The 26,291-nt window shown below is 47.5% G+C and overlaps 1 protein-coding gene across 3 annotated transcripts in view; it reads right to left on the reverse strand.

The window, feature by feature from the left end:
* Nucleotides 1-26,291, reverse strand: part of EML1 (EMAP like 1) — a 196,282-nt gene that overhangs the window by 140,760 nt on the left and 29,231 nt on the right. Inside the window, exon 1 of one of the 3 annotated variants that reach the window (XM_070477849.1) lies at nucleotides 13,409-13,609. The exons of the other annotated variants lie outside the window; for them this stretch is intronic. The gene's annotated coding sequence lies outside the window, so the exon portion shown is untranslated. Of the gene's footprint in view, nucleotides 1-13,408; nucleotides 13,610-26,291 lie in introns of those variants that run through there. 3 annotated transcript variants of the gene reach the window in all.

The raw sequence follows: 26,291 nt of genomic DNA on the forward strand, positions 1-26,291 counted from the left end.
CTTCTCCTGAATCCTTGTGCCCAGACCTGGATATAGTAATCTCAGAGGACTGACCTGAGTGGCCTTTCCCTTATATAACTTGGACATTATGATTCTATTGATACAACTGAAGTTTGTATTGATTTTTTTTAACCCAGGCTATATGCTGTTGGTTCATATTGAACTTCTTCTGTTCAATATAAACCTATCAGTCTTTGTCAAATGAAATTACTGTTGGGTCTTCTCCAACCTTTACTGAGTTAATTGACGTTTTTAAATCTAAAGACGAGATTTATCTTTACCCCTGTAAAATGTCATTTTATTGGTTTCAAGCCATCCTTTTAACCAACCAAAATCTTTTAAACTCTTATATCTGGCATCTAACACATCAGCATTGGGACAGCAGTGAACGTACCATGGTAAACACATTAAAGTCTTCTTCATTCTTATAATTAATAAACACATTAGCAGTGCAGGGCAGGGGCGGGGCTGGGAGGAGTGCAGCTCTCATGTCATCCACATCTCACCAGGTGTATCTCCACTGATCTGTTTATTATAAATATCCTGAATGTGTTTGTCCAACCAAATATCATCACCTAAATATTTGTTCGCCCAGCCTATTTTTCCCCATGTCATCCACAGGATTTTGTGAAGGCTCTTTACCAATGCTTTGCACATCCAGCCTGGTAACCCTGCGAAAAGAGGGAATGGGTTTGGTTTGCCTCTTCGCAATAACATTTCCTTCCAAGTGAGTTCACACCAGCTCTTCAAAAATCTGTTAAAATTATTGCTCAGAGCCCATATTAATATCAAATTTATCATCTCTGTTTTCAAGAACCCAACTTATTCTGCTTTTGGGAAAATCGTGACATTTTTCCCTTCCCAGTTTTCTGTGACTCCCATCTGGCCAACTCTGAGACCTTTTGTGGAGACCCGGAGAAGGGTCTGCAGTTACCAAGCTGCCCCCCCATCTCTCACCTCTCTGGGGCCCTTGACAATTTCTCCTAAGGGACTTAAAAAAAAAACAACTCTTCCCAGTTTTCAAATTATTCTCCTTATTGGAGAAAAAGAAACCTGCGAAGTCCAAGATGTGCAGATTGGATTTCAGAGTCCTTCAAGGCTCCCATTCCTCTGCCCCAGTCAATCAATTCTTTAAAAATATATAGAAAAGAAGGAAGGGAAAGTCGCTCAGTCTTGTCCGACTCTTTGTGACCCCATGGACTATACAGTCCTTGGAATTCTCCAGGCCAGAATAATGGAGTGGGTAGCCTTTCCCTTCTCCAGGGGATCTTCCCAACCCAGGGATTGAACCTAGGTCTAACCCGTATTGCAGGAGGATTCTTTACCAGCTGAGCCACAAGGGAAGCCCAAGAATAGTATTTATTTATTTTGACCACACTTCGCTGCCTGTGAGATCTTGGTTCCCTGACCAGGGATCAAAGCCAGGCCTTCAGCTGTGGAAGCGTGGAGCCCTAACCACTGGACCACCAGGGAAGCCCTTCATTCTGCTTTTCATTCCCCAGACACCCTGCAGCTTCGCTTGCGTGGCGCCCTGGAAGGTCCTTCCGCTCAGCCTCTGAGCTCAGCTCTTTCACCGCCCCCGACCCCTCTGTCCAGCCAGAGTCCCTGCTCCTCCGTTGCTACCGGCTGCCAGGACCTTTCATCTGGGCTAAACCAGCCTCCTTTTTGAAGTTCTGGAGAAACTGGGCACCCTGGGGGCAGGGCTGCTGCTCCTCACTCTGCTTTCATGCCTCCTCCTCCAGCGACCAACATGAGTTTTCCTAGTTCTCTCCCTGGCTTCAGCCCCGGCTAGAAGCCTTGCGAAGGCACGATATCCGTAGCCCGTGAACCCAGCTCCCTGACCGCCTGTGCACAGACTGTCCTGGACAGACTGGGTGAGTGAGTGAGTGGTGCCCGACAGGAGACCACGTTCTGTAAGAACACACAGCCTCGTCAGCGTTGTGATCCTGTCACTGAAATGTCCTCACCGCAGAACCATGAGCTTCTGAGCCTTTCACAGATGATGGCTCATTGTCCAAATGGATATGAAAGCTCCTTGTTGTCGCAGAAACCTAGGGGGTTTTCCCCTCAGCAGGTTATTCACTCCAAAATGTTCTTAATGATTTACACTGATCAGAAGAATTTACGTATTTTAAAGTATCTGAAGTGGAGAACTAAAAGCAATGTTGGTTGGTTTTCTCTTTTAAAAATTGTAGTCCTTTTATTTTTTAAAAGTATTTTTTATTAGAGCACAGTTGCTTTTCTGTATTGAGTAAGTCTCTGTTGTACAATGAGGTGAATTAGCTATATGTATATAAATATCCCCTCCCTCTTGGACGTCCTTCCCAGCCCCTGCCTTTTATTTTTGGCCTAGCCACACGGCGTGCAGTGTCTTATTAGCTCCCCCACCGGGGATTGAACCCAGGCGCCTGGCAGTGAGGGCACAGAGTTCTATCCACTGGACCCCCAAGGATGTTCCAGTTTTCTCTTTTTCTAAATGGCATTCCGTTTGGGAAACTCAGTGTTCAAATCGTCTCTTATCTATACGGTAATGCAAGTACCGCTGTGGGTGGCAAACAATATTTCCTTAGAGACATCTCCACCGAACAATGTCACTTTCAGGAATTTTTTCATTTGCTCTATCATGTTGCCTGTGAGGTTTCATGGCAGTTCTTCACATAGAGCTAATTAACCACAGAGTAAATATTCTAATGTTGGAATATCAGAATCACTCATTTCAGTGTACTGGGGCAGCAGGGTTTATGCTTACGTCCTGGGTCTTCATCAATAGTCAGTCCCCCTTTGACTGAATTATTTTAGTTGGGATGGCAGATTATATTGTCATCCTAGCTAACACAGAAAGATGTAGACTCTATCCATTTAATGCACTGAAAAAAATTATGGAGGGTCATACAGTTATATTTACTATGACATTCTAAGCTGCCTCATGTCAAAACTGCAAGAATTATAGAGAACTTGATAGAAATCTGAATTATTTATTAAGAAAGTCAAGTAAAAAGCCCACTTCTGAGGTTTGCCCGGTCTCTTCCCACCACCCCCATTATGGCCTTTTTCATCCTGGAGGCCGAGATGCATAATGCTTACTTGTGATTAACAAAGGGTCCTGGAATCCTTGCTAATTTATTTGCCTATGGTCTGCAGACTCTAATTATCCCACTGATTAAGGCAAAGGTTTAAAGGGTCTTCTGAGCAGAGATCACTGGTCAGACGTTGTTCCATCACCCCCAGTTATGGGCTTGCTCATTGCACTCTTTTTTTAAAAAAGAATGAAGTGTAAGTTGACTTACAGTGTTGTGCTTCTGGTGTACGGCAAAGTGACTCAGTATGTGTGTGTGTCTGTGTCTCTGTGTGTGTATTTGTCATTTAGTTGTTAAGTCGTGTCCAACTCTTGTGATCCCATACGCTATAGCCTGACAGGTTCCTCTGTCCATGGAATTGTCCAGGCAAGAATACTGGAGTGGATAGCCACTCCCTTCTCCAGGGAATCTTCCCAACCCAGGGTTCAAACTCACGTCTCCTGCCTTGGCAGGCATATTCTTTAGCATCGAGCCACCTGCGAAGCCCTATAGTTTATTACAAGATATTTAATATAGTCCCCTGTGTGATCCGATCGCAGATGTTTGCTGGGTGCTGACTCTTGGCTCACACATTTGCACACGCTGAGTGTGCCTGCTCTGTGCCAGGATCAGGGGACCCAAAGGAGACTAGGGCAATGCCTGTCTCCTGAGGGCCTTGTGGTCCAGGAGGGGAGCAAACATAGGAACACACAGGCGGGCACCCAGGAGCTCCCCGGGGGAGAGAGTGCCAGCACTGCCCACGCATCAGTGACTGTCCGTGCCACAGGCCTGTGCCGGAGGTGGCAGTGCCTCATCGTTACCTGTGCGGGAATCCCTCGTGAGCAGGAGGGCAGGTGAGAGAGCTGGGCTTTGCATCTGGACTCATCACGCCTCAAACCTTCCTTTGCAGCTCTGAACTAACACCTCTGCAACTGAGGATGGGCTCAGAGAGCCTGGGGGAAGGAGGGAAGATTTCCCTAAGAATAAAACCTGGTGACTTGGTTGGGGACAGGAGGGAAGAAACACCTCCAGATAGGATGGGGCCATGGACCTCATCCTCTGGGGAGCAGTCCCCGGATTCATGCACCAACGGGACATGTGCAGAAAGTGTTCGCTGCTTGGGCTGGGGCTAAGTGAAGGCACAAGTGTTGCTGAAGCTCTGGGGGCCAGGGCATGTGGAATCCCAGGTTGGGGCTGGTGGATGGGATCAGAGCTCTAACTTTGATGGATCTGAGAGATGAAATAATTGGGGAGGAAGACGGCGAGTCATCCAGGTTAAGGGGCTAGAAAGGCATGCCCAGTGTGTCTGGGAAGTGATGAGCCATCCAGCTATGTTTGAATGAGCCATCCAGCTATGTTTGAATCAAGGATGGGACGAGGAGGTTGGGCAGGGGGGGTCAGGCTCCATTGTGGAGGGCCTGGGACCCCCTGCTAATGGGTTGGACTTGGCCCATGGCCAATGGGGAGTCCCTTGGAAGCCTCACCATGAGGCTGTGCTTCAGGATGATGGAGAGAAAAGTGCATGTGAATGGAACCAGAAATCGCAAGGATGGACTGGCGGCCACAGTCATAGCTCCCAGGGAGGCGGTGAGAGTCTGGGTATGACCACCAGCCACCTCCCAGGTGGGTGGGGAATTGGCTGCTTGGACCAGGTTACAGACACAGAAGACCTCAAGGGAGGGTCTCACTCTGAGAGGATGGAGTGGAGGGCGGAGCGGGATGTCCAGAAGAGAGCTGAGTGCAGGGAGAAGACCGTGACCTTGGCAACGAGGGTGTATTTGGGGATGTAGAGGTTGGACCGGTGAGCAGTGGCAAGGCCTGAAGACCAGCAGCAGTGACCAGGAAACAGGTAGTCAGACTGGGAAAGGAGCAAAGAGCTGGAAACCCTGCCCCATGGGGCAGCATGGTCAGGAGGGGCCTTCTCAGGAAGGGAGGCGCCAGTGTGGGTGACAGGAGGGTCAGGGCAGAGGAGGGGTGATGTGAAAGTGAAAGTCGCTCAGTTGTGTCCGACTCTTTGCGACCCCATGGACTGTATAGTCCATGGAATTCTCCAGGCCAGAATACTGGAGTGGGTAGCCTTTCCCTTCTCCAGGGGATCCTCCCACCCCAGGGATCGAACCCAGGTCTCCCACACTGCAGGTGGACTGGGGGCTTCCCTGATAGCTCAGTTGGTAAAGAATCCACCTGCAATGCAGGAGACCCTGGTTTGATTCCTGGATCAGGAAGATCCGCTGGAGAAGGGATAGGCTACCCACTCCAGTATTCTTGGGCTTCCCTGGGGGCTCAGCTGTTGAAGAGGAAGGGGAGTTGGTGACAATTCAAGGAGAAGGAAGATGGTGGCTGGAACAGACTTCCAGAGGAAACTGTGTATATGGGGAGGAGAGGTTTGGTCACCTGGGAAAGAAGGAGGAATCACATGTCTTCTGGGAAGAGGGTCAGAGGATGACAGGGGCAAGATGCCGCAGAAAATGCGAGGTTTAATTTGTCAACAAATCTTTGTGGGCGACATGATCATCCTGGCAAGGACGTCCTAACAGTGACCTCGAAGGGAAAAACAGCAGGCAGAGCACACGTGCTGGTCCCCACGTCCTGCTGCCGCCCCTCGTGCCCGCGCGACAGAGGACGCAAGAGGGCGCAACCTCAGTCCAGCTTCGCGGGCTGGGAAGAAAGCAAAGAAGAATGATTTCATCTGCTCCAAACAAGCTGAAACTGAAGACAGCAAACTGGGGGCCACCAAGGAGCACCCTACTTCCGCCATTGAGCCCCCAAAGATTCTGGAACTGATAGCACCACTATGGAAGCGGGGACACAGGAGAAGCCGGAAGCAGGAGGGTTGACCAGAAGTCTGCAGAAGAAGTTGCTATGGACCAAATTGTGTTCCCCTAGATTCCTATGTGAAAGCCCCAACCTGCAAGCAGCTGCATTTGGGGTTAGGGCTTCTGTGTGCTCGGTCGTGTCTGACTTGACAACCCCATGGACTGGACTATGGGTCTCCAGGCTCCTCTGTCCCTGGGATTTTGATTCTCTCAGCAACAGTACTGGAGTGGGTAGCCATTCAGATATTCTCCTCCAGGGGATCTTCCCAACCCAGGGATTGAACCCTGGTCTCCTTCGTTGCAAGCAAATTCTTTACCACTGAACTACGTGAGAAGTCTGTTAGGGCTTCTAAAGGTAATTAAGATTCCATCCGTGCTAAGTCGTTTCAGTTGTGTCCGACTCTTTGCAACCCCGTGGACTGTAGCCCACTAGGCTCCTCTGTCCATGGGATTTCCCAGGCAAACACACTGGAATGGGTTGCCATTTCCTCCTCCAAGGGGTCTTCCTGATCCAGGGATCGAACCCACGTCTCCTGTATCTCCTGCACTGGCAAGGAGATTCTTTATTACTGGTGCCACCTAGGAAGCCCAAAGGGGACACTGTGGCTGCATGGGCCGGAATTAAACGAGGTCATAAGGGTGGGGGCTAATCTGATAGGATTGGTGGCTTTAGAGGAAGAGGAAGAAATGTCTTTCTCCCTCACCCAGGTCACAGATTTCCACTCTCCAAGGCTGCAAGAGATAAATGTCTGATGCTTAACCCCCAGTGTGCCGTATTTTGCTATGGCAGCCTGGTGACTAACACAGAAACGGTTAGATCCCTCCCCAGCCTCCTTCCTTTCCCTGTAGAAGACTAGAGATTTAATCTCTGAAACAAGTGAATGAAGGGGTTTTCCCCACAAATGGATACCAGAAAGGAAGATTCTGAAGATGAAGATCAAGTGATGGCCTAAGGCTGAACGGTAAGACCTCACCCCAGCCCCTTCCCATCTTCAGCTCCTGCATCCTGGCAGCCCACTGTCTGCCGTCCGGGCCAGAGTGTGGAAGACCCTTCTTTAGGGGCCATGACAACCTCTTGGGGAAAGACCTGGAGGGAGGGAAGGGTCAGGAATCACAGTTGTTGGCAAGTCCTCCCGTGGACAAATCTCATCTGTGGACTCAGCTTCCTGCAGCTTTTGAATGTTCGTCTCTAACGTTTGAATGGAGAACCAAGAATCTCTAAACAGCTGAGAAAATGTAAAAGGAAGAAAGGGCAGGGGAATAAGAGGAAAAGGACAACACAGAGAACAGAAGGAAATAAAGTAATCACCAGTGTCCTCAAAGGTTGACGTGACCGCAGCCACAAAACAAGGACAAGAGGCTAAAGTTAGATGATAAGAATGGGCATTTGGAAATTAAAAATATGGTAGAAATAAAATCTCCACAGAAGAGTCTAAGACAGAATTAAGGACTTCCCTGGTGGCTCAGTGGTAAAGAATCCGCCTGCCAATGCATAGGACATGGGTTCAGTTCCTGGTCCGGGAAGATCCCACGTGTCGTGAAGCAACGCAGCTGGTGAGCTGCAACTACTGAAGTCCGTGTGCCTGGAGCTTATGCTCCATAACGAGAGAAGCCACGGCAACGAGAAGTCCATGGACTGCAACCAAGAGTAGTCCCCACTCGCTGCAACTAGAGAAAACCCACGCAGCAAGGAAGACCCAGTGCAGTCATAAATAAATGCATTAATTAAGTTAATTAAATGGAGCATGATATACACCGGCTTCCACGATGGCTCAGACAGTAAAGAATCTGCCTGCAATGCAGCAGAGCCAGGTTGGATCCCTGGGTTAGGAAGAGCCCCTGGAGAAGGAAATGGCAACCCACTCCAGTATTTTTGTCTGAAAAATCCCATGGACAGAGGAGCTTGGCAGGCTACAGTCCAAAGGGTCACAAGTCAGATATAACTGAGCAACTAACATACACGACATACACACTACTATATACAGAGAGAGAACCAACAAGGACCTACTGTATAGCACAGGAAACTATAGTCAATATTTTCTAATAATCTGTAAGGGGAAAAAAATCTGAAAAATAATATATATATACATACACAAATATAACCTAATCACTGTGCTATATACCTGAAACTAATATGACATTGTAAATCACTTATGTGTCAGTGAAAAGAAATAAATAACAATAAAATAGTTACACAAATCTCCCTGAAAAATAGAATAAAAAGACAAAGCAATATAGAATACAGGAGAAAAGTTCAACAATCATATTGGGAAGTACAGTGTCTGAATAATAGGAGTTTCAGAAAGCACAAGTGAAGAAAATGGAGGGAAAGCCTCAAATAAATAATTCAAGAAAAACTCCCAGGACAAAGGGACATGAACTTCTGCACCGAGAGAGCAAGCTAAGTTCTCAGCACAATGAAGAGAGAACCAAGCAGGAAAATTTATATCTCTATTTTAGAACACTGGCAATAAAGGGAACGTTCAAAAAGCTTCCAGAGAGAAACAACAGGTCTTGGACAAAGGGTTAAGAATTAGAATGAAACTGGATTTCTTAACAGCAATAAGAGGAGCTAGAAAACAATGTGCTTAGTCACTCAGTCATGTCTGACTCTTTGAGACCCCATGGACTGCAGCCTGCCACCTGTCCATGGGGATTCTCCAGGCAAGAATACTGGAGAGGGGAGCCAAGCTCCTCCAGGGTATCTTCCCAACCCTGGATCGAACCCAGGGCTCCTGCATTACAGACAGATTCTTTACAGACTGAACCACCAGGAAAGCCCCAAGAATACTGCAGTGGGTAACCCATCCCTTCTCCAGGGGATCTTCCCAACCCGGGAATTGAACCAGGGTCTCCTGCATTGCAGGCAGATTCTTTACCACCTGAGCTACAGGGAAGCCCAGAAAACAATAAGGAAATTTTTTTAAGAAAGTAAATTTTAGGGGGGAACCTAATTTCAACCTATAATTTCAAACCATTCAATCAAGCATGTGAGTAGCATAAAGGTATTCTCAATCATACAAGTTCTCAAAAACTTAGGTCCCATGTGCCCCCTTTCTCAGGAAGCTACTGAAGGGTGTGCTCCACCAAAATGAGGGAGTCACCAAGAATGAAGAACGCGTGAGCTCCGGGACACAAGGTACCCAGGAAAGGGGTCAAAGGAACCTCCATGAAAACAGGTGGAGAGATCCTAAGACATCACTTGTGTAATCGACAGTGATAATTGTGCCAGTGGGGAGCCAGTCAGATTGCAGCCATGGGACAAAGGCTCTGCAGAAAGGCCGCCAAGAAGATGAAACTGGAAACTATTGAAAGGAGATTCACACATAAGCCAGAGTATTTGGGATGATTTAGTGACAGGTGCAAGGAAAACAGAAGAGTCATCCCAGGACAACCAAAAATTGTAGAAGAAAGCAAATTCAATCAAATTCTGTATGGCTTAACCATGAATAGTGTTCCATAGTCCTAATAATATAAACACATAGCAATTAAATTAAAAATTAGGACATAGCTATATTGGAAAGATGGGGATGGGTATGTATGCACATGTGGGTGTATAGTGAGTGATGGAAGAGAGAAGCAGGTCTTCATCTTCCATGGTGGCAAGTAAACAGATAACAAATTCCTGAAATTCCCGAACCTGGAAAAATCAGGAAGCATCTGTATACCCGTGTTATTTCAAGAAAGATAAATGCATTCCAAAAGGAATGGATAAAATATTTGGAAGGGACAGTTGATTCTGGAAAGTGGGAATGACACAGGGAATAAGGGAAGGTAACTGCTATTTTTTTTATTAAGCCTTGTAGACCTGCTTGATTTTTAAAAATCTGTGCATGATGACTTTAATAAATTTAAATTAAGTTTAAAATTATATGTATATCTTAATGTAAATTCTTGAGCTTCAGTTTATTTGCTCTTTTTTTCCCACACAAAATAGTCTTTTTATTTTTATTTATCTTTTATCAAGGCCTATTTATTCATTCAATCAAACAAATGTATATTGGGTCTTTTTTTTTTTCACTATCAGAAACACAATTTATTCCTTGGCTTTGGAACACTTTTGACATTTAATCCAATAGGGTAAAACTTTCTCATGCTGGTTTGCTCTTTAGTTTATTTGTTCGTTGGTTCATTCATTCATTCACTCTACAGACATTTCCTGTGGGCCTTCTTCTGGAGGTTAGGTGCCATGCCAGATAAAGACGAGGTCTCAATTTCTGCACTTAAAGGCCCTTCTCTTTTTATAAGAAAAATTTCAAGGAGGTTAGAGATTTATGTGCCTTTTCAGTTTGTTTTGCATACAAGATGGGTTTCTGAAGAACTCTAAATTCTACATTTGTAAATCACTTGAAATCTTGGGTGAATGTATGGCTGGAGCTTGCTATTTAAATCTTTCGGGGGAAAAAAATCCTGCATAATATATGTGTGAACTCATATTTTCATATATTGGCCAGTCTGGTGGGAAATAGATGTGGCAGCAGGAAAGGTAATTTGAGAACGAATTTATGGGCAATGTTATTGCTGTTTGGCAAGAGGGGGATTCATTTATGACCGATATTACTAATGACACCAAATGACAATTCATCTCTATTCCAGACATGGAGCTGTGGTCTTTAATTGCATTATTATGTGCATCCTTAATGATGTCATTTAGCGATTAAAAGCTAACCATACTCCGTAAGTGGGGTGGTAACATGTTCAGCTTTACATCATTGAGATTCTGCATGGATTAAGTTCATGGGTTTTTCATCCCTTCCTCTGTAACAGATATGCTTGCTGCCTTTCAGTGTCATTGATGGGAGAGCAGAGAGGAGCACCTCTCCTATACATTTAATAAAGGAACAGCTGTGTTACCTGCTAAGATTTTATTTTTGCCTGTAGGACATTTTATTGCACCAAATTAGAGAAGCAGTAAAACATTCTTAAAAGATAGCCATCGTTTGGAAAAACCATCTGTTTTAGTTGGAAGAGTATACACAGAAACCGTACCATGAAAATTTGCTGCTGAAAATGCTCTTTCTCCCAAATGTTACTTTTGTGCTATGACTATTTATAATGTCCTGGATGACTCTCCAAAATGTTTTATTCAAAGTCCCTGTTGCTCTCCCAAGACTGCCATTATGTGGGAAAGAGAAGAGGGTTAATGAGTTCCACTCGTGTGTTAGGCATGCCTTTAGAATTGGAACAAAAATCATCCCAGAGTAATGAAGACATCTTTTCCACCTGGTGGTCAGACTGGCCCACTGAAGTGCAGTTCTGATCCTGTCACTGCCCAGCTCAGGGGTCCCCTGTGACCCACCCCTGCCTGCTGAGTGAAGAGCCAGGGGCCAGGCCAGCCTTCCTTGTGTGGGATCTCACACACGTGTCCGGACCTCACATTACTAGCCTGTGAAATGGACCTGTTCTCTAGATACACAGCTGCTCCGTCCCTTCCCTGTGCTCCCTGCTAGGGGCTGAACTGTGTCTTCCAGCATTTCTATGTCGCAGCTCTAAGCCCCCCAGGTGACTTATTTGGGGACAGAGCCTGTGAAGAGGTAATGAAGGTCCAACAGGGTCATCAGGCCCTCCTCTGATAGGGTCTGTGTCCTTCTAGAGACAGAAGCCTTCATGGGACTTGCCTGGGGTCCCTGGTGGTTGGGGCTTCACCTTCCAACGCAGGGGAGGTGGGTTTGATCCCTGGTCAGGGAGCCAGGATCCCACATGGCTTGCAGCCAAAAAACATAACACAGAAACAGTATTGTAACAAATTAAGACTTTAAAAAAGTGGTCCACCAAATAAATAGAGAAATAAAGAGGAGCCTCCAGAGCTCTACCTCACCTCCACGTGAGGATCCAGTGGGAGGGTGGACACCCCTGGGCCAGGAGAGAGGTCCCCCCACCCCGAGAAACCGAACTTGGTCTTGGACTGCCCGCCTCCAGAACTGTGAGAAAAGCAATGCTTGACATGGAAAGCCGCCCAGCCTGCAGCATGTCGCTAGGGCGGCCCGAAGGGACTAAGACACTCCCGATGTTGAAGTCATCACCTCTCAAGGCTCATCAAAGGCCATTTACTCAACTGGTACCTGCTTTGGGGCCCTCTCCTCTAAACCCCTCGGCACCTAGAACTGTCTAGGGGGACTCTAGCCCCTCCAGACCTTGCCTCCTCTTTCCAGGGGGCTGTGCACTCCCAGAGGACAGACTCACTCCCTCTGGATGCTCTGGATTTAGAAGATAGGTTTAACATGAAAACATGGGTTCCTGTAACTTTTCAAGAAGGCTCTGGTGCTCTGCCTCCATGTTCCGGGCCATGTGCCAGCAAACTGCGTTGCTAATTACCCAACAGTATTAAATGCAAAGTGTGTGTCAGGATGAAGAGGAGAACCACCTCTTTTTTGGTATCTTGTAACCAGAAAACCTCTTTAGGATCACTGGACTAGTTTCCATTTTAAGCTAATTAGTAAATTGCATTTTTGGCTCTTTGGCTAAGTTAAATTTAGCTCATCTTTTCCCTTCAAGTCAAGCTGTCAGTGGGATCTTTGCAATTAAAATTTTCACTCTCAACTTTCTTTCCCATTCGGTGGGAGGAGGTTGGCAATGTACCCCCTCTTCCCATCCTTCTTTCCTTCAGCTTCTCCCCAACCCAGGGCGTCTCATGCGTGCAGCCAGATGGCTACCTACTCCTCCACTTGCTGGCCGCCCAGGAACAGGGCTGACACCCCTGGGTCGCCCCTACGAGCAGGCAGGGCACATGCCCGGGGCTGCAAACCAGCCTCGGTCACGCATCAGACCCCAAAGTGTTATTAAACATACACGGTAACCAGCAGATAGTTAGTGGGAAAGCGGTCGCAAAGCGCAGGAAGCTCAGTTCGGAGCTCTCTGATGACCTAGGGGGCGGCGAAGAGGGTGCTGGGAAGGAGGCCTGAGAGAGGGGACACGTGTATACGTACAGCTGATGCACCCCACGGTACGGCAGAAACTACCACAGCTTTGTAAAGCAATGATACCCCAATAAAAACACGCCACCACATATATGACCACGAGCAGGAGCCTGGAGGCCCCCCGGCGTGCAGGGCAGGAGCCCCTTTGCTCCTGGACGTGGGAGGCTGAGGGGTCCCCGGGGAGGGGGCTGGGGGCAGGAGGAAGGGGCGCCCTAAGCAGAGGACGAGGGCTGGGACGACGTTACAGAGTACCGAGCACTGCAGAAATATCTGAATCTTCCAACAAATGCCAAGGCCAATCCAGGGTGTGCCTGCTGATGCTGGGCCCCGCCCAGCCCCAAGGATGCCCGAGCAGGTCACGGCGAGCAGCCCGGTGAGTTCATGCAGACATCCCAAGGCCACCCCACACGCTGTCTCTGAGACCCCCTAGAATCCCAGCCTCTCACCTCTAGGCCCTCAGCTCTTGGCCTGGAACTCTGCTTCCCTCCCTCCCATCCTGTCGGCAGAACCCGCAGAGGGCTCTTCCACAGCCCCCCCCCAACCCAGGTGCATTTCAGAAGCCCCGTGCCCCAGCCCCTCAGCAGAATGGCGTGAGAGGCGGAGTCGGGGGAGCTCTCACCCAGCCTCCGTTGGGCAGAAGACAGACACCAGGCCAGTTCCTCCCAGGGTGAGCAGCCGCTGCCCCTCCTCCAGTGGAGACAGGGCGTCACGGCCCAGCCTTATGAGCACAGGGCTCGCATCTGACTCCTCTCGTGGTCATTAAGATGGGCTGGTGATTTCCAAGGAGAGAGGAGGATGGCTCCATTATGCGGGCACTAATGCCTCTCGGGTCTCCTGCGCTGCTCCGGGGAGTGGGGCGGGGTGTGTGCGGGGGCCCGGCTGGTTCTTCTTCCCATCCACCCTCTGTTCTCTGCGCATCTGGGTGATGGCAAGTAGGGCGGAGGAAGTCCCCCCAGGGGACCGGCTGCGGTGAGTGAAATGAGCTCTGTGGCCTGGGGAGTCGATGGAGCAGAGAAGGAATCTGGGAACAAGCGCCTGCATCTTTGCAGTCACAGCCACTTGGAATTTCAGTGGAGAAGTACCTATGCCAAACCTGAAAGCGTTTGTTCTTGCCCAGGTGTGGGACCCTGGGCGAATGCCCATCCTCTCTGGCTGACACGGGAGGGAGATGGGTTCCAGGACTGGCCTCCCATGGTCCCTGCTAGATCTAGAGCTCTCAAGCACCTATCCGTGGAATGATGTGGAAGGTATGGAGTGAGGTTTCCACAGGAGGAAGTGAATTTAATTTCAAGACTTTGCCTTATTCTGTGATTGTCCAGCTGATATTTTTCTAACCTTTAGTTTATGATGGCCAAAGTAGATGATCACTATTTTTAAATTTCCTTATTCAGCAAGATGGCCAGAGATGTATGAAGTCTGTGAATCACGTTTAGCAGGAGTCCTACGTCCTAAAGGACTCTCACTGCAGGCTTTGGTGACGATGGCCCTGGAGGGGTGTGCAGGGCAGGGGACACAAGTGAACCCCCTCATCTGTGGGGACAGCATTGTGAGCACCCTGCTCGTAGTATGTTCAGGACACAGAGCTTCTAAACCTTGGGCAGGAGAGTGAGATGCTCTTGTGTTTTATTTGCTCGGCGAGCCCTTCCATAAGAGTCCCTGCTCATGTCTGCCAGGCGTCAGAGCAGAGGGCGTCAAACGGGATCATGACCGCCTTGTGGGTCACAAGATCAATTTAGCGGAGGACCGAGAGCAGCCTTTTTTAAATGAAAGATTGTGGAATAGGACAGAAATTATTAGAGTAAATCATCTGCAGGAATGTAGTAGGTAAGTATTAACTCATGAAACTTATGTTTCAAATATATATATTCAAATATTTAAAAATACATATATATGTATATTCTGCTTCTGTGTGGAGGAGTAAATTGCTCACAAACCAACCGTCCTACAGACAACACGTACAAATCCACAAACTATGGACAATATAACAAAAACAACAGGGCCCTAGAGGGTAAACATAAGCAGAAATGTCTTGGAGCAGTGTCAAAACTTAGAAGAATCAACCCACAAGAGGCAAGCTTCCCATTTTTGTGGCTTTGCCCTGAGGGCATCTGCCACATTTGCGGTGGGCGCACAAGGTGACTAAATTCCAGCGGGAGGCCTACTGTCCTCGTGGACAGAGGAACTGGGAGAAGGAGATTTAGACAGCCCAAGTCACTGGAGCGTTGGCAGGAGCCCCATGATGGAGAGAGCTGGAGAAGAAGGAACCCAGAGTTTGTGTGTAGACCCCTGCCCAAGTCTCTGGCTGAGCCCCAAGCCACACGTGTGCATGGCAGATTAAAAGCGGTCTCAACTGAGAACTGAGACCCCCTCCCCACTATAAGTGTCATAGAATGCAAAGTTTGAGCCCGGCCAAATTCATTCCCTACTGAAACAAAAACATCACCTTCCTTCAAAACAACATCACAGAATCCGTTTTCCACAACAGAACATTCACAATGTCCACGACAGAATCCAGAATAACTCTTCACATGAAGGCTCATTTTCAAGAACAAAAAGTCTGTCAATAGGTACCAACCCTGAAATGAGCCAGATACTATGATTATTAGACAAGAACTTCAAGGAACTATGATAATAGTGAGGTAAAATATGTCCTAGTAAAAAATATTTGACATCCAAACCCTAACCCTATCACCTTCTCTCAGTCAAGAAGTGCAATATATAAAAACGAACCATTTGGTAGCATTATTCATTATAGCCAAAAGTAGGAAATATCCAAATGTCTATTAACTGATGAGTAAACAAAATGTGGTCCAACCAAACAGTGCAATATTATTCAGCCATGAAAAGGAATGAAGTGCTGATACATGCTGCAACATGGATGAACCTTGAAAACATCAAGTGAAAGAAGTCACTCATATAGACCACATTGCATGATTCCATTAGGAGGAAATTTCCAGAACAGGAAAACCTATAAAGACAGAAATTAGATTAGACTATGTCTGGAGTTGAGAAGGGGAAATGGGGACTGAATGCTAATGGGCACTGGATTTATTTGGGAGTAACACCATGGTTTTAGAATTACATGCTGGTGATGATCGCACAGCTTTCTGAGTGTACAAAAAACCCACTGAATTATATATGCTCAAAATCCTTCAAGTGAGGCTTCGACAGTATGTGAACCATTAACTTCCAGATGTACAAGCTGGATTTAGAAAAGGCAGAGGAACCAGAGATGAAATTGCCAACATCCATTGGATCATAGAAAAAGCAAGAGAGTTCCGGAAAAACAGGTACTTCTGCTTCACTGACTACTCTAAAGCCTTTGACTGAGTGGATCATAACAAACTGGAAAATTCTTAAAGAGATGGAATACCAGACCATCTTGCCTGCCTCCTGAGAAACCTGTATGCAGGTCAAGAAGCAATAGTTAGAACCAGACATGGAACAAAGGACTGGCTCCAAATTGGGAAAGGAGTACATCAAGGCTGTATATTGTCACTTTGCTTATTTAACTTATATGCAGAGTACCTCATGTGAAATGCTGGGCTGGATGAAGCACAAGCTGGAATCAAGACTGCCGGGAGAAATATCAATAACCTCAGACATGCAGATGATACTACCCTTATGGCAGAAAGCAAAGAGGAACTAAAGAGCCTCTTAATGAAGGTGAAAGAGGAGATGAAAAAGCTGGCTTAAAACTCAACATTCAAAAAATGAAGATCATGGCATTCGGTCCCATCACTTCATGGCAAATGGACGGGCAAACAATGGAAACAGTGACAGACTTTATTTTCTTGGGCTCCAAAAGCACTGCAGACTGTGACTACAGACATGAAATTAAAAGACGCTTGCTTCTTGGAAGAAAAGCTGTGACAAACTTAGTGTATTAAAAAGCAGAGACATGACTTTGCCAACAAAGTTCTGTATAGTCAAAGCCATGGTTTTTCCAGGAGTCATGTATGGATGTGAGAGCTGGACCATAAAGAAGGTTGAGTGCCAAAGAGTTGATGCTTTTGAACTGTGGGGCTGGAGAACTCTTGAGAATCCCTTGGACAGCAAAGATATCAAACCAGTCAATCCTCAAGGAAATCAACCCTGAATATTCACTGGAAGGACTGATGCTGAAGCTGAAGCTCCAATACTTTGACCATCTGATGTGAAGAGCTGACTCATTGGAAAAGACCCTGATGCTAGGAAAGATTGAGGGCAGAAGGAGAAGAAGGTGATAGAGGTTGAGACGGTTTGATGGCAGCATTGACTCAATGGACATGAATTTGAGCAAACTTGGGGAGATAGTGAAGGACAGGGAAGCCTGGCGTGCTGCAGTCCTTGGGGTCAGAAAGAGTCAGACCCGACCTACTGATTAAATAACAACTATTTGGCACATACACAGTTATTATTATCTGAATCATAGATCCTTAAAATTCAACATCTAGTAGATGAAACATACACAGATCATGATAATAACAATGGAAACTGCTATGAGGAAGACTAGGAAAGGGGGAGAATTATGTTTGCTGAATATCCACTATGTGCCAGGCCCTGTGCTCAGCATACTACACAGTTATATAATTCTTGTTACTTGGCCAGGTTTATTATCATCCCACTTTACAGATGGGGAAACTGAGGTCCACAGAGGTAAAATTACTGGGTTAGTGTCAGAGCTGAAATTTGAACCAGCCCTGATTCCTACAAAATGACCATAGGAGGACAGAGAAGGTAATTCCTTTACTTTTGAGAAAAGTGGAGAAGAATGTACAGGGAAGCTTAGGTGCCATTGAAACAGGGAGGACAAGAGAGGTGAGGAGGAAGGAAAGCTTGTATGTGATATTTATGGATATCAGGTGCCTGAAACTTGGAGGAGACAGGAGGAACTGGTGGGAAATGGGGCTGGAGGCATCTACAGGGGCTACATCAAACTAAGCCCCCATTTCCGTTCCCAAGTAGAGGGAGAAAGCGGGGCGGTAACAAAGTAAAGAGGACTTGGGGATCTCTCTCATCTCCCCCTCCTTGGCTGGCTGCATGTAGGAGATGCAGCTTGGGAGGAAGCTTCCCTACACTTAAGCTGAGGGTCCCCAAAGTAACACCCTGCGAAAAGCTGAGCTTTAAGGGCAGGGATGTCTTGAGGATATCAGACACCTGTCCAAATGCTGATGTACATATTCCCTGGTCCAGACTGACGTCTTAAAGGATGGGGATGTGGACCTGTAAACGGTTAGCCTCCCTTTCAGCATCTGGGAGGCCCCCAAAATGAGTGAAATCAGATGGACCACATAGACTAAGGAAGCTGGGACTGTCTGCACGAGATGTGTGTCTAGGGGTGAGAGGGACTCCCACAGATGAGAAGGCACTTGTGTCCCTGCCCACCGCCAGGGAGGCCAAGGTTACTGAAGTTCAAGGCCAGCAGTGCCTACTGAGGGTGACTCTGCGGAACTCCCGGCTCTGACTTCCACAGGGGCCGCCTCCTGCCGGCGCCCACCGCAGGAACCCTGGGGCCTGGGCTATGCCCTTTGGGTAAGTGCTTTTCTTGGCATCCCGAGAATGAGCTCTGCCTGCAGGAAGACCTCAGCCTTGGTCAAGTGTCCCCCGAGGTGACCAGGCTGCCATCTGCAGAGCAGGCCTTGCTGCCTGCATGCTGACACCCTCCAGTTCCCCAGGTGCCCAGCAAAATCCCTGCTGGCCTGACTCACCAGAAGAGATGATTAATGCTGCTCACTTTCCTGCTTCTCAGGCAAGTATTAACAGCTGGCAAACGGAGGTCCAGAGACTGGCTGAGAAAGGAGGACCAAAGGGTCCCTTTCCAGTCCATCCTAAAGAAAATCAACCCTGAATATTCCTTGGAAGGACTGATGCTGAAGCCGAACCTCCACCTCCAATACTTCTGGCCACCTGATGCGAAGAGCTGACTCATTGGAAAAGACCCTGATGCTGGGAAAGGTTGAAGGTGGGAGGAGAAGGGGACAACAGAGGATGAGATGGTTGGATGGCATCACTGACTCAACGGATATGAGTTTGAGCAAGCTCCAGGAGACAGTGAAGGACAGGGAGGCCTGGCATGCTGCCGTCCATGGGGCTGCAGTCAGACACGACTCAGTGACTGAACAACGACAAAGTGATTTCCCCTTGTCGCTGGAGGGCTCTGTGGTTCCTGGCTCCTGGCTCTCTTGAACCCACATCAAAACCACTAACCAAGGCCGGTTTGGATCACCCTGGAAGCCCAAACTGATGATAATGAAGACCCCCCTGCACTGAGGGATCTGCCCAGAGGATTCTCTAAGTCTTCCCTCCTTGACCAGCAGTTCTGGTGCAGCTGAGCAGGGCTCCTCTCTGTGCCCGCGAACTGAGTGCTGCGGTGTATGTGGTCATTCCCGGGTGGGGCCCGCCCGCCTTCTCCCCACCTCCTCCCTCTTCTATGCTCCAGCCACGTGGAGAGTTCCTGAGGCTGCACCAGGCTGTTCTCTGCCTCTGCCTTTGCCCCCAGCTTTCTTCTGAAATCCCCTCCTCCGGGGTAGCTCAGTCAGCTCCGCAGCCCTTCACCCTCCCAGCTCAGCCTCAACGCCCCCGGCTCTCAGGGCTGCTCAATGAGACGCTCTGAGCCCCCACCTCTCCACACAGAGCAAATCCTTCCCTTCTCTGGGTCCCCTCTGCCAACAGCACATCCTCCTGAGAAGTTCACTTCACACGTGCCATTGTAACGAGCGTAATTCAACTCTAAGACACATTTTTGTTTTTTCTGTTTCTGAGATAACTGACTCTTACATTCAAAGCACACATTCTCCCCTTTCCCCACCCCCAAAGAAGGTGCTGTGAAATCACAGGCTGGTCTGAGAATCAGGGTGACTCAGCGCCCCCCACCCCCCGCCGCCGAATCACCTCTGTGCCCCCACAGCCTGGTGCTGTGAACTTGGCAAGCATTTGCTGGATCCAAATTTGAATTCAACTCAAGCATTTCTTGAGGCCTACACAAAGTGAAGTCATGTGCGCTGCGAACTAGAGTCCAGGATAAAAATTCCTCCCTCTAGGAGGTCATAGGTGTGTGTATGTGTCTGCGTGTGTGTGTGTGTGGGGGGGGGTGGTGGTTGGGGAGACCGTACAAAATGTCATCCACATTAACGCAAGGTATAACCACCTGCCGTGGTACTTTGATGTGGACTAAACCTGAGATTTTGTATTTGTTTTTGGTTCGTGGTTTTTTTTTTTTAATAAGGTTTTACAATTTGTGTCCTGATGATAAAGTCGCTTTGGTTATGTCAGACTCTTTGCTACCCTATGGACTGCAGCCGGCCAGGCTCCTCTGTCCATGGGGACTCTCCAGGCAGTAATACTGGAGTGGGTTGCTATGTCCTCCTCCAGGGGATCTTTCCTACCCAGGGATTGAACCCAGGTCTCTCGCATTGCAGACAGCTTCTTTACCACTAGCTCCACTTGGGGAGCCCCATTAATGCCTTGAATTTTGTCGATCAGTTCTTCTGAGGATCTTAATTCCTCCTCACCACTTCATTTTGTGGGGAGAGGAACCAAGTGAAAAGTATCGCCCAAGGTCAATGGCTAGAAAGTGCCAGAACCAGCTGGAAAGTACCAGAACCAAGACCAGCGACCCAGCTGTTCTCATTCCCTGATCCCCACTCTCTCTTGACTAAACTGCCTCATGGGACCTCTAACTCTTGTCTTTAAAATATAAACTTGAAGCCCACTCTCCAGCAGAAGTCTAATCTCTGTTCTGTGACATTAGAAGTCCTGAAGTTTCTCTTTATGCCTTCTTCTCACACAGTCACCATGGTGATGGGAAAATATTATTCAGTAAAGGAATTATGGGAATATGAATCAGCAGAACCAGCAAAAGGGCCTTTGGAAAACCGTGACTCCCAGTGGACAGGCCGTATTTTCAAAGTAAACACTCCAGAATGATGGATTGCTCGTTGCTTCCTATAGAAACTCGAAAGCCAGCCTCACTCTGTTACTGATAGCCCCGCTGTCTCCAGGCAAACACTGGTCCCCTTTCCTTTTTATAAGGAGAGCCCTGGCCATTTGTTAGCATGTTTGCTGCCTGGCAACACGGGGTTGTGGATATCTGCTGGCTTCATTAAATTTTAAACATTTTTCCTTGCCAAGTGGAACAAATTATTGATGTTGATTTGGGTGGATATTGAACACTGTCCAATAGAATTTCAATGGTGAAGAGGTCAAGCCTGGTTTTTAAGTCTAAAATGATGGCCAAACATTAAATATTGTTTGAAGGTAATGACTGGCTTATCCTGCTCTTGATAAGCTTCCCTAAAATTTGTAGTAAATCTATATGTGATTTAAAAAAAAAAACATCGATTAAGTTTCTCAAAAAAATTAAGCATAGAATGACCATATGACCCAGCAATTCCACTTGTGGCTATAAACTCAAAACAGTTGAAAGCAACTACTTGAACAGACAGACATTTTACAACCTTGTTCATAGCAGCTCTATTCACAATAGCCAAAGGGCAGAAACAACCCAGGTGTCTATTGACAGAAGAATGGATAAATAAAATATGGTACAGCATGAAATGGAATATTACTCAGCCTTTAAAAGGCAGGAAATTCTGATACATGCTACAATACAGATGCAACTTATGGACATTATGCTAAGTGACAGGCACAGAAAGACAAACACTATGTGATTCCACCCATAGGAAGATCTTAGAGGAATCAAATTCACAGGCCCAGGAATCCGCATTCCGGGCATATAACCCGAGAAAACCATAATTGAAAAAGACACATGTGCCCCAAGGTTCATAAGGGGACTCTTAGAGTATCGCTCTTTACTCTCCTTTCTCCACCCTCAGTGGGTACGATGGTTCAATTTCTGTGTCAGCTTGATGGGACTAAGGGTGCCCAGATCACTGGAAAAAGTATTTCTGAGTGTGTCTGTGAGGGTATTTCCAGAACAGCGTTTGAGTAAAGAAACTGGCCTTAGGAGGGATAGGTTAGGAGTTCGGGCTGGTCATATACACACTGCTGTATATGAAACTGATAAACAACACGGACCAGAACTTTCCTGGTGGACCAGTGGCTAAGACTCTGTGCTCCTAATGCAGGACGCCCCAGCTAGACCCCCGGTCAGGGAACCAGATCCCACATGTTACAACTAAAGAGCCTGAAAGCCGAAAGGAAAATATTTGGTGCTGCAACTAAGATAAAATAAAAAATATAAAAGACAAAACAAGGGCTTACCTCTAGCACAGGGAACTCTAATAAATACCTGGTAATAACCCATAATGAAAAAAATCTCAAAAAGATTAGACACACATATACATGTGTGTATAACTGAACTACTTTGCTGTAGGACTGAGACGAACACAACAGTATAAATCAACCATGCTTCAATAAAATAATACAAGTTGGCCTTTCCTAGGGCAGGTGGGCACCTCCCAATTCACGGGGGGCCTGAATAGAACAAAAAGTGGAGGAAGGACCATTCACTCTCTCCTCTTGACCTGGGACACCCAGCTTCTCTGCCCGTGGACATCAGAGCTCTTGACTCGGGCTGGGACTCACATCTCCTGGGACAGACAGGTCTCAGGCCTTCAGGCCGGGACTGAATGATGGGCCCAACTCTCCTGCTTCTGAACCTCACAGATGGCAGATCACGGGACTCCTCGACTCCGTAACCAGCTGAGCGCATCCCAGTTAGAAATCTATTTCCCTCTCTATAACCCTGCTGATTTCTCTAGAGAACGCTGACTAACCCCTGGGCTCTCCTTGCCCAGCTGCCGGCCGTCTCCTCCTGGAGGAAGCGTCTGAGGCCCTCAGCTGACCCGTGATGTTGGCACGATGCACGGGGAAGCCCTGCCCTCCAGGGAGAGCCTCCAGGGTCAGCAGCCTCCCGGAGCCAAAGCCTCCCTCGCCCGGCCCTTCCCCACCCGGCGGATTTGTGTGCAGGGCAGGCAGCGATGTCTCGGGTCCTCGGTGTCCCCCACTGCTCTAAGCAGCCCTCACATCGCTCTCCAGGCTCATGTGTGTTGTATAGCTCTGCTGAAGTCCCCAGGGGCTAAGCAAGGTGAACGCATGTGTGCACGCTAAGCCGCTTCAGTCATGTCCAGCTCTGCGACCCCATGGACTGCAGCCCACCAGGCTCCTCTGGGATTCTTCAGGCAAGAATACTGGAGTGGGTAGCCTTTCCCTTGTCCAGGGGATCTTCCCAACCCAGGGATTGAACCCAGGTCTCCCGCATTGCAAGCGGATTCTTTACCAGCTGAGACACAAGGAAAGCCCAAGAATACTGGAGTGGGTAGCCTTTCCCTTTTCCAGGGGATCTTCCCAACCCAGGGACTGAACCCAGGTCTCCCGCATTGCATAGCTTCCCTGCAGGGCTTCCCTGGTGGCTCAGAGGTAAAAGTGTCTGCGTGCAATGCAGGAGACCCAGGTTCGATCCCTGGGTCAGGAAGATCCCCTGGAGAAGGAAATGGCAACCCACTCCAGTATTCTTGCCTGGAAAATCCCATGGAGGGAGGAGCCTGGTAGGCTACAGCTCACGGGGTCGCAAAGAGTCAGACACGACTGAGCAACTTCACTTTCACTTTCTCCTGCATCGCAGGTGGATTCTTGACCAACTGAGCTATTAGGTAAGCCTTAGTAAATGCTAAAATCGGTTGAAACATCTGTGCAGCTTAGTGGAGGATCAGGAGAGAAAACTCCATCCTGAGGGTCGTGTGGAGGACACCCACTCCGCCCCCTGGGCCCTTGGTGGCCAAGGGCGCTGCTCCCAGCACATCCCTGGGGTGGAGGTGGGGCGTGGCCTTGGCCTTGGTGCTTTCCCAGAACAACATGGGGAGCCCGGCTGTGGGTGTGCCTGGGGTCTCCCTCCTTCAGCCTCTGAGACCCATCCGGGTGTCCACCTTTCTTTCCTTTTTTTTTTCTTTCTTTCCTTTTTATGGCTGAATAGCAGTCCGTCACACGAAAGTACTGACTGTGGGTCAGTTTTATTGTGGATGGACATCTGGGCAGCTTCCAGTTTGAAGTCATCATAAAAGTGCTGCCGGGACGTCCCTGGTGGCCCAGTGGTCAAGAACCTGCCTTCCAGGGCAGGGGACTCAGATTCAGCTCCCGGTCAGGGAACTAAGATCCTGCAGGCTGCAGAGAACTAAGCCTATGAGCCGCGGCTATGTGTGCTGGAGCCTGTGCTCTGCAATTAGAGCAGACCCCCGAGCCCTGCAAGAAGACCCAGTGCAGTCGAAAATAAATAAAGTTTTTAAAAAGAAAATTAAAAAATAAATAAGGGTGGTGCTGTGAGCATTCTTGTCTTACACTGAATACGTGTATTTATGTCTCTCTTCACACACACACACACACACACACACACACACACCTACTTACATACATGTACATACATCATGCATACATACCCAGGAGTGAATTCAGCTTGAGCAGATAATCTCAGTCCTTCAAAATGCCTCCAACAGGCCGCACTCTACCAGCACCAGGCGTGAGTTCCAGCGGCTCCAGAGCTTTGCCAGTACTTGCATTTCCACTCAATGTCTAAAACAAGCCAAGCTCATCTAGAGTGAGAAGTCTGACTGCGTTTGCCTCTGAGGGGTGGTGACTGGACGGGGTGCCAGGGGTATTCAGGGGCTGCAACGCTCTGTCTCTTGATCGGGGGTCAGGTACTGGTTACAAGGGTGTGTTTTCACAGTGTCAAGCTGTGTTTTCACAATCTGTGCACTTTTCTGTGTGCAGTGGTCAATACCAATTAAAAAGTTCATTGTTGTTGTTCAGGCGTCCAGTTGAGTCCGACCCTTTGCGACCCCATGGACTGCAGCACTCCAGGCTTCCCTGTCCTTCACCATCTCCCAGAGCTTGCTCTAACTCATGTCCATTGTGTCAGTGATGCCATCCAACAATCTCATCCTCTGTCATCCCCTTCTCTTCCTGCCCTCAATCTTTCCCAGCATCAGGGTCTTTTCTAATGAGTCGGCTCTTCACGTGAAGTGGCCAAAATATTGGAGCTTCAGCTTCAACATCAGTCCTTCCAATGAATATTCAGGATTAATTTCCTTTGGAATTGACTGGTTTGATCTCCTTGCAGTGCAAGGGATTCTCAAGAGATTCTCCAACACCACAGTTCAAAAGCATCAATTCTTTTGTGCTCAACCTTCTTTATGCTTCAATTCTCACATCCATATGTGACTACTGGAAAAACCATAGCTTTGACTATACAGAGCATTGTTGGCAAAGTAATGGCTCTGCTTTTTAATATGCTGTCTAGGTTGGTCATAGCTTTTCTTCCAAGGAGCAAGCATCTTTTAATTTCATGACTGCAGTCACCATCTGCAGTGATTTTGGAGCCCAAGAAAATAGTCTCTCACTGTCTCCACTGTTTCTATTTGCCATGAAGTGACGGGACCAGATGCCATGATCTTCATTTTTTGAATGTTGAGTTTAAGTCAGTTTTTTCACTCTCCTCTTTCTCCTTCATCAAGAGGCTCTTTAGTTCCTCTTTGCTTTCTTCCATAAGGGTGGTATCATTTGCATATCTGAGGTTATTGATATTTCTCCTAGCAATCTTGATTCCAGCTCATGCTTCATCCAGCCCAGCATTTCACATGATGTACTCTGCATGTAAGTTAAATAAGCAGGGTGACAATATACAGCCTTGATGTACTCCTTTCCCAATTTGGAGCCAGTCCTTTGTTCCATGTCCAGTTCTAACTGTTGCTTCTTAATCTGCATACAGGTTTCTCAGGAGGCAGGTAAGGTAGTCTGATATTCCCATTTCTTGAAGAATTTTCCACAGTTTGTTATGATCCATGCCATCAAAGGCTTTAGAGTAGTCAGTGAAGCAGAAGTACATGTTTTTCTGGAACTCTCTTGCTTTTTCTATGACCCAGTGGATGTTGGCAATTTGATCTCTGGTTCCTCTGCCTTTTCTAAATCCAGCTTGTACATCTGGAAGTTTTTGGTTCATATACTGTTGAAGTCTAGCTTGGAGGGTTTTGAGCATTACTTTGCTAGCATGTGAGGTGAGTGCAATTGTGTGGTAGTTTCAATGTTCTTTGGCATCTCCCTTCTTTGGGATTGGAATGAAAACTGATCTTTTCCAGTCTTGTGGCCACTGCTGAGTTCTCCAAATTTGCTGGCATATTGAGTGCAGCACTTTAACAGCACCATCTTTTAGGATTTGAAATAGCTCAGCTGGAATTCTATCACCACCACTAGCTTTGTTTGTAGTGATGCTTCCTAATGCCCACCTGACTTCACACTCTAGGATGTCTGGCTCTAGGTGAGTGATCACAGCATCAGGGTTATCTGAGTCATTAAGATGTTTTTTGTTTAGTTCTTCTGTGTATTCTTGCCACTTCTTCTTAATATCTTCTGCTTCTGTTAGATCCATACTGTTTCTTTCCTTTATTGAGCCCATCTTTGCATTAAATCTTGAAATCTCTGATTTTCTTGAAGAGATCTCTAGACTTTCCAATCCTATTGTTTTCCTCTATTTCTTTGCATCATTCACTTAGGAAGGCTTTCTTATCTCT

Source organism: Odocoileus virginianus, chromosome 16 (genome assembly GCF_023699985.2).
Source record: "Odocoileus virginianus isolate 20LAN1187 ecotype Illinois chromosome 16, Ovbor_1.2, whole genome shotgun sequence".
NCBI classification, from domain to species: domain Eukaryota; kingdom Metazoa; phylum Chordata; class Mammalia; order Artiodactyla; family Cervidae; genus Odocoileus; species Odocoileus virginianus.